The sequence below is a fragment of the Mus caroli genome, chromosome 16 (assembly GCF_900094665.2).
Source record: "Mus caroli chromosome 16, CAROLI_EIJ_v1.1, whole genome shotgun sequence".
In the NCBI taxonomy this organism is placed as follows: domain Eukaryota; kingdom Metazoa; phylum Chordata; class Mammalia; order Rodentia; family Muridae; genus Mus; species Mus caroli.
Window position 1 is genome coordinate 542,270 of NC_034585.1, and position 8,698 is coordinate 550,967.

The 8,698-nt window shown below is 48.1% G+C and overlaps 1 pseudogene across 1 annotated transcript; it reads left to right on the forward strand.

The window, feature by feature from the left end:
- Positions 1-1,150: 1,150 nt before the first annotated feature.
- Positions 1,151-8,496, forward strand: LOC110311982 (annotated as a pseudogene). Its single transcript, XR_002380014.1, has 2 exons — positions 1,151-1,542; positions 7,831-8,496. The product of XR_002380014.1 is annotated as a 60S ribosomal protein L9 pseudogene (transcript).
- The last annotated feature ends 202 nt before the right edge of the window (positions 8,497-8,698 follow it).

Below are 8,698 nucleotides of genomic sequence, written 5' to 3' on the forward strand. Positions count from 1 at the left end.
TTGTTTTGTTTTGTTTTTGAGAGTGGATCTCTCCCTGAGCCTGGAGCTCACCAGCAAGACTGGCTTGGCAGTCTAGAGGACCAGGTTTGGGGGAAACTCTGAATTTGGGTTTTACTGTTGCCAACGGCCATTCTACTTCCACAGTATTTGGCACTGCTGTAGACACTGCAGCCTCGCCTGGCTCCGTATCTATCAGGAAGTTTCAAAGAAGACCCTGTAGCTTTAAAAGAGAGCATGAAGCAAGGGCTGGAGCTGGTGGGAAGTCTCAAACTGTGCAGCAAGTACCCTGTGACAGGCTAGCTGCTGGCTCTCAGTATTTAGCCTGAGCTCATATCTTGCCTTTCATAGGCAGCTAGGGTCCCCTGTGGCAGGGTTGGGAGTATCCTCTGGGCTTAGTGTGTCTGATAAAATACAGGACACCCATTATGTCTTAATTCCAGATCTCTAATAGTCTGCATATTTGAGTTTCCTTTCCTTTTTTGACTTTCTTTCTTTTTTTGCTTTTTTGAGATAGGGGGTCTCCAGTAGCTCAAGCTGGCCTCACATAACTCCTCTCTTCCCACACGTCCCGAGCGCTGCGTTTACAGGCTTCCCTGCACAATATTTCAGACAAACTAAAAGATTTCTCATGGTTGATCTGAGAGTCGCATTTAACTGAACACACTGCACTTTTATTTGCTAGACCTGGCAACCCCTTCTGAACAGGAAATTCAAGGATCTAGAATCTAGTCTTGTGTCTCCTTAACCTGACTGGGAACAGCCGTCGGTAGTTACTTTGCAAGAGTCTAGTGCAAAACAAAGAGACCCCACTCCCTCTCCTGGGTGAGGGCGAAAGTTCCAGGCTAGACCCAGGCCCTGTGTTTCTAGGTAACCTTAGTGCAGAGCCAAGATTTTGGAAGGACTCGGGTGTGTACAAGCCAAGTTAAACGGGCTTGATACAAAAGAGACCTGCAGCTCACAGTTAGGTGCTCTTCACACCGAGGGCCTTAGGACTCACTGGTTGAAAGTGAAAAATACACGTTCTGCACTACTACCCCCAAGGCAATCAGCTGGGGTGGGATCCAGATACTCGTCTTCTTAAAAGTTCCCGGAGATCCTAGCGACCTGCCAAGGTTAACAGACTGCAGGCTTGTCTGGACTGCTTCCAGGGATGGTTTCGAAGCTGGCCCTGCGCGGTGGCAGGGCGCCTCCCGTTTCAGGGACAAGCGGATATGGAAGAACTGAAGCGGGACCTGGGCCTCACCCCTATCCCGCCAGTGCCCTTCACTGCACACCTCACGCCTCTGGGACCCCAAAGAGAGACGCCGGGATCTTAAGGCAGGAGCAGTCTCGATGGCTGCCAGCGCTGGCGGTGGGACCCAAGGCTGCCCCACCCCAAGCCAGCTCGGGCGCCTGGGCGTGGGGGCCGCCTGTCCGAGAGCAGCAGGAGGTCGACCTGGCTAGAGCTAGGCGGCGCCCGAGAGCAAAGGAGCCTGCTCCAGCGTTGGCCACAGGGCAGAGATCCCCGCCTGAGATCCTGGAGAAAAGGATAATGGCACTCGGGTCACTGAGCTGGGTCGAGAGGGAGCGTGGATTTAGGGAGAGGGCCCATAGCATGAGGTCCTGGAGCTTGAGGTCGCGAGGACGCGCTCTAGTGCATAGTATTCCCTCACTGATGGTGGGGGTCAGTCTCGCCTTTCATAGAGCGGTGGATGGGCCCCAGCCAAGTGCTACCTACAACTGGTCCAGGTTACCTCTCCTCCCAGGTCAGCTGAGCATCGCTGTTAGACATTTACTGCGTCACGCTGTGCTTCTGCAGACTGTTGATTGGCAAGAAAATTACATCGCTGACTAGTGATCCTGTCACCGAAAAACAAAAGCAAAAGAAAGGGAAGAAAAAAGATAATTACATTGTTTCTACATACAAGAAAGACATCAAAGCAGATCGAAAAGAAAGTATTTCCTATGGTGTGACAGAAGAGGTCTCACATCCAGGATCTAAACAAACAAACAAACAAACAAACAAACAGGCAGCATCAGGAATCAAGAAGAAACACATTCCGTTGAGAACTACGTTCATATACCGTGTTTTACATTTCTGTGTTCGTGGCATGCTTGTGTATTCGTGCTCACTTGTGTGTGAGTACACATATGTATGGGTGCATGTGCACATGTCTATGTGTTGGGAAGCCAGAGGTTGGTGTGAGGTGTCCTCTTCCCTGAGCTACACCTTAGAAATTGAGGCAGGGTCTTTCACTTGAACCTAGAACTCTCCAGTTAAGCCAGTCCAGCTAGCCAGCAGGTCCCAGGAACCCTCCTGCTGCCATCTCACAGACCCACTGTGCTTCCGATGGGTTCTGGAGTGAAACTACGAGTCTTCATGTCTTGATGGCAAGCACCTGTCCACTGAGCCATCTCCACAATCTCGAGGGACTTTTTTTTTTTTAATTACAAATTTAAAACAAAGAATACATTACAAATCATTACAGAGCCTCTCCCCACCCACCCATATCCACGCCCTCCGACACACACAAAAGCACAGGCAGATTTTGAAGTCAGGAGTTCTCTCAAGAGCTGAACACTAAATTATTTCCTCTTGAGAAACTGGAGTTTGGTTTATGAAAATGATCTTCCCTGTTACCAATGATTCCTTTTTCTCGTTTCCCATTTTATTTCAAGAAGTTAAGCTGGAAATAAGAAAACCCAACAAATAATAGGAAATGACCCATTGCCTTAGGAGATTCACCCTCTAACTTCAGGGAAAGGAAGGCTTATAAGTAAGGCCAACAGGTTTCCCAAAGTCACGGAGGCAGACATTACAGATATTTTGTTTGTGTGTTCATAAGCAGCCCTGTCCTAAGTGGCCTGGAATAGGAATTGTCAAGGGTGGCCTTGAACTCCTCATGTCCTAGCTGCCCAAGCGCAGGTATTACTTGTGGACCACCAGGCCTAGCTTCATTTTCAGCAGCCCTGTACCCCTACACACCTTTTGTGATGCTAGGGGTGGAATGCAGTGCCTTGTATATGGAAGGTAAATGTTCTACTGCTGAGCTGAATCCCTAGTTGGCCTGAGTTCCTGATATTTGAGAGGAAAACCTAAGAGGTAAAGTCCTGGGCTGCCGGAGTAAATAGCACAGACTGTGGCTTCAACAGCACCAACTGATTGTTACAATCCTAGAGGCTTGGAGTTGAAGGTCAAGCCATGGCAGGGTGGATCTTGGGTGTGTTTTTTTCTCCCTGACTAGAAAGTACCTTCTCCCTATCTTCACAAAGGTGTCCATCTTTCTAAGTGTGTGTCCTAATTTTTTCTTAGAAGGACACCATTTATATTGGACTAGGGCCTTCCCTACACCAATGGTCTCATTTAACCTTGATTGCCCCTTTAAAGGCTTTATTTCCTAACACCATTGCATACTGAGGTCCTTGTGTATGTGCAAGATTATGTGTGTGCATGAGTGTGCGTGTGTGCGTGCGTGTGTGTGTGTGTGCATGTGTACGTGTGTGTGCTCGAATCTGTATTCAGAGGTCAGAGGACAGCCTTGGGCGTGGCTCCTCACCTTGTACCATGTTTTGAGACAGAGTCCTCAGTTGTCTTTCCCTGGCCTCACTGGTCTTCCACCTCAATACAAGCCCTGGATTCACAGACTCAGGTTACTGGAGACTTGAGTTCAGGTCTTCATACTCGCACAACAAGCACTTCTCCCGCTAAGCCTCTCCCTAGTGCTGTTCTTTTAAAGGGAAAGTTGGGGGTTTGAACCCAGCGCTTAGTCCACACTAAGTAAATTCTCTACCAATGGAGCTATATCTCCACCTCATGTCTGTTTTGAGGCAGGACCATACATACTCCAGGCTGCTCTACAACTCACCATGTAGCTGAGGCTGGTCTTGAATTCCTTACTTGCTTCTACCTTCCAATGCTGGGATCATAGGCACATACCACCACACCTAACCTGCACTGTTCACTTTAAAAAGAGCCACTTTGGGTTTTGGGGATGGCTTAGAGGGCAAAGGCACTTGCCACCCAAGCCTTAAGTCCTAAGTTCAGTCCCTGGGACACACACACACCTGCATTCATACAAGAACATGCGTTCACAAATATACAAAGAGATTAACCTAATATTTTCTAAAAAGACATTTTATGAACTACAGGCTTCAGCTTTATTAATCCTGGAGCAGAGGGACAAGAACATGCAGCTCTGCCCAGGCTTCACTGAGAAAGCCACAGAATACTTTTGTTCAGCATTAAGCTTTAGTATGTGAGTCAGCCACGTACACTGAGCAGTGTGAGGAATTTAAGCCACAGGCTTACTCCTGGCTTACTTCCAAGAAACCACAGCAGTTGGGAATATCTGCGTCGTCCAGAGGCAGTCCTGCAGGAGCTCTTCCTGAGACATGGGATGTGGGATTCTCATGTGCAGGAAACAAAGGGCCCCAGCTCTGTTCCCTACACTGGGGCACAGGCAGGGATGAACTCCTGGTCTGACTATACACTGGCCTTGGCTCCCCTTTATTGGCCTTTCTGTATGGGACACTTTGCAGGCTAGCAAATTTAAGAGCTTTTTTTTTTTCCTTTTGGTTTTCTGGACTGGGTTTTGCTCTGCAGATCAGGTGAATCTTTCTTTTTCCCCCCAAATAGATTTTCTCTGTGTAGTTCTGGCTGTCCTGGAACTTGCTCTGTAGACCAGGCTGGCGTCAAACTCACAGAGATCCTCCTGCCTCTGCCTCTGGAGTGCTAGGATTACAGGCATGCCTAGGATTACAGGCATGCGGCACTATCGCCTGGCATCAGGCTAATCTTAAAAGCACCGTGCAGCTCAGCCTTGAGCTCCACCTGCTGCTCCTGCCCAGGTGCTGGTGTTACAGGCACTCATCATTATGCCTGGCTCAGCTTTGCATCTGTTGTCTTGAGCTCAGTGTGGGTTCTGGACAGAAGGTGACACACAAACTCTCTTTGCTGTCTCTGGTTTCCCCACACCTCTGTCAGAGGTACAGTCACATTTTTCAGACAAGGACCATAAGGTCACCTGCTCCCCACGTTGTCTGCACTGGCGACAGCTCCTGCACAGCTATAAGATAGCTGCACACCCTCCCCCAGGGTTCTATGGCCCACCTTGCCTTCTTGAGGGCACTGCTCTCTCCTTCCCTCCCTCCTTCCCTCCCTCCCTCCCTCCCTTCATCCATCCATCCATCCATCCAGTGTGGATGGTAGAATTGCACACGATGCCTCAGAACACAGTTATAACAGACTCTGGAACATTTCAGAACTGTTGCTGTATAGTACAGAGCCTGCTTCCAAAGCTGACCCTTGGGCTGGCATTTAGGATTCTCCTGATGAGACTTCAGTCCACTAAGTCTCTTTGCACCAAGTTGGCTGTCCTAGTTAGGATTTCCATTGTTGCACTGAAACACCATGACTGAAAAAAAAAAGCCGGGAGGAAGGAGTTTATTTGCCTTACACTTCCACATCACTGTTCATCATCGAAGGACATCAGGACAGGAACTCAAATGACAGGAACCTGGAGGCAGAAGCTGATGCAAAGGATGGAGGGATGTTGCTTACTGCTTTGTTCCTCATGGCTTATTCAAATTGCTTTCTTGTCAAACCCAGGTCCACCAGCCCAGGGACTGCACCACCCACAATCACTGTGGTGGTTTGAATGCTTGGACCAGGGAGTGGCACTATTGGGAGGTGTGGCCTTGTTGGAGGAAGTTCATCACTGTAGGGGTGGGCTAGTGCTCAAGCTCTCTGCAGGATGGAAGAGTGTTACAGTCTCCTTCTGGCTGCCTTCAGATCAAGATGTAGAACTCTCAGGTCCATGCACCACGCCTGCCTGGACGATGCCACGCTTCCTGCCTTGCTAATGGACTGAACCTCTGAACCTGCAAGCCAGTCCCAATGAAATGTTTGCCTATATAAGAGTTGCCTTGATCATGGTGTCTGTTCACAGCAATAAAACCCAAACTAAGTCAATCTTTAATTAAGAAATTACAGGCTTACTACAATGAGATTTTATGAAGACATTTTTTTTTAAATTGAGGTTCCCTCCTCTGAGATGGCTTTAGCTGTGTTAATTTGACATAACACTATCCAGCATAGCTCCAAACGTTTATCTCTAGACACATTCCAGGCCTGGGGTCTCCTGGCTCTGCTCTATGCATGGAACAAGACCCTCTGTCTTCCCAGAAAATTCATAAGGCTTTGAATCTTGTTGGGATGGTGGTTCTGGCCTCTTTGGGTCACCTAGGCCTCTGGCTAAAGAGGCCAGCAGCCTTCCTCTGGGATAGCCTCACAGCCTGTGCTGGCTCCCCTCAGGACTGCCTGTCTCCTTTCCGGGCTCACATGCTGGTATTTAACCTATCCCAACTTCTTTCCCAACCCCATAAAAACATTCTTGGGAGAAGGGCCCTCAACTCTTATTTTCTAAGTCACTTGGTAGTTAGGCCCTTTGTTCCTCATTTAAGAAATCCAAAAGGTTCCACCTGTACGCAGCATGTTCTGGGTTGCCTTGCCGACTGTGGATGGAATGGGTCAGACCCCAGCATGCCATAGGATTAGCTTAGCCTCTGCCTGGGTGTTGGGCTGTGTGCTCAGACTGTACCATTTCCGTGGAGGCCCTGGGATCTCTCCCAAGCCCCACAAACTCAGAAAATAAATAATCCCACGGAGCAGCCTGCTCCTTGAACTGGGTGTAAAGCTCTGGACCTGCAGACTAAGTGGAGAAGGCACCTGAGGCCGGAGCTGTAGTCAGAAGATACAGACTAGAGGATGTATTTGCAAATTAGTTTCCATGTACACAGGAGTCGAGGGGCTGCCTTCTTGCTTCCCTTCCTCCCTCCATTCTTCATTTCCTGCATGTTTTTCTTCCTTTTTTTGGACAGGGTCTCATTCTGTGGCCCAGGCTATTATCAAACTTGAAGGTTCTTCTGCCTCAGCCTCCTCAGGCGTGTACTACAGGCCTCATGCCTCCATTCTTTCATTCCTTCTTCCCCTCTCCTCCCTCCGTCCCCCTCCCTTCCTCCTTCTTCCCTCTCTGTAGTAAAATGAAAGGTCACCTCTATCTGGAAATGAGGGACAGCAGCTGAAGTTGACCTCTTTTGCTGGTCCCACCCTCTGTGTGACAAGCAAGCTGAGTGGCTTTATCACCCTCAGAAAGTGTTCACTGTCCCATCACCAGGGCTGACAGATTCTGTGAGGAGAAACACTTGGTCCATCCAGAGGAGAGGAAGCTCAAGTTGCCATGATTCATCGGCTTGAGAGCCAAGAGTTTTCGACATGATCAGAATTGTCTTTGGGGCCGGCCTGTGCTGGGTGTGCGGAGGCCAAGGAGTTACTGGCAGAGAAACAAGAGCAAAATTAGCTAGTGTACTTTCAGTCTCTGGCTGCCTGCCAACGTTTCCTTCCAATGCGAGCGGTCTTAGTTTCCTTCTGGAAGTTTTTGTCAGGTTTATTGCAAACGTAAGGGTAGTGAGTAGAGAGACGCAAAGGGAGAGTTGCTGAGTTGGAAGGGACCCCCTTTTAAACCAGCGCCCCAGAGCACCCCAGTGTGTGCACTTTTCTGTAGAGACACCAGGCTCCCTTTCTGCAAAACTGAATCCACGTCAGAGACAGCCATACTTTATGACCCAGCTGGGTCTCAATGCATGAGTGTTTATATGTGTGTTTAGTAGGTTGGTGTATGTCCGATACATGCCAAGACCATTGAAAGCCACCAGTGGAAACATACGCAAGACAGATGAATGTCAAATTCACCAGACAATGAACATTCTGATGGATTTCATCAACATCAAATTTGGTAAAACTGTAAACTTTTGAAAACCATGAAATTCTCTCTTTGCCCCATCTACTGCGAGGACGAAGACCATTCTCAGCAATCGGACTGTGGACATTCCAGAGAATGTCGAAATCACTCTGAGGGGGCGCACAGTCATTGTGAACGGCCCCAGGGGGACTCTACGGAGGGACTTCAATCACATCAACGTGGAGCTGAGTCTTCTTNGGAAGAAAAAGAAAAGGCTCCGGGTTGACAAATGGTGGGGTAACAGAAAGGAACTGGCCACCGTCAGGACCATCTGCAATCATGTTCAGAACATGATCAAGGGTGTCACACTGGGCTTCTGATACAAGATGCAGTCTGTGTACGCTCACTTCCCCATCAACGTCGTCATCCAGGAGAATGGCTCTTTGGTTGAAATCCGAAATTTCTTGGGTGAAAAATACATCCACAGGGTTCGGATGAGGACAGGTGTTGCTTGTTCTGTGTCTCAAACCCAGAAGGATGAGTTAATCCTTGAAGGAAATGACATTGAACTTGTTTCTAATTCAGCTGCCCTGATTCAGCAAGCCACAACAGTTAAGAACAAGGATATCAGGAAGTTTTTGGATGGCATCTATGTGTCTGAGAAGGGAACTGTGCAGCAGGCTGACGAGTGAGGAGGCCTCAGTTCCTGGCTCCAGAAACGAGATCCTGATCACAAGAACAATTTGGGCTCTTTTGGGAGAATAAAAGGCTTATATATTGAAAAAAAAAAAAAAGAAAAGAAAGAAAACCATGAAATTAAAACAAATGCCTCACAATAGCGTAAGAAAGCAACAAATTTGGTTGGGGGAAAGAAGCTTCCTAGCAAAAATTATTCAGTAAATTTAAACCTGTATATGTATGTGTATGTATATGTATATGTATTTGTATATAGATATAGATAACTTCCTGGATTTTGATGC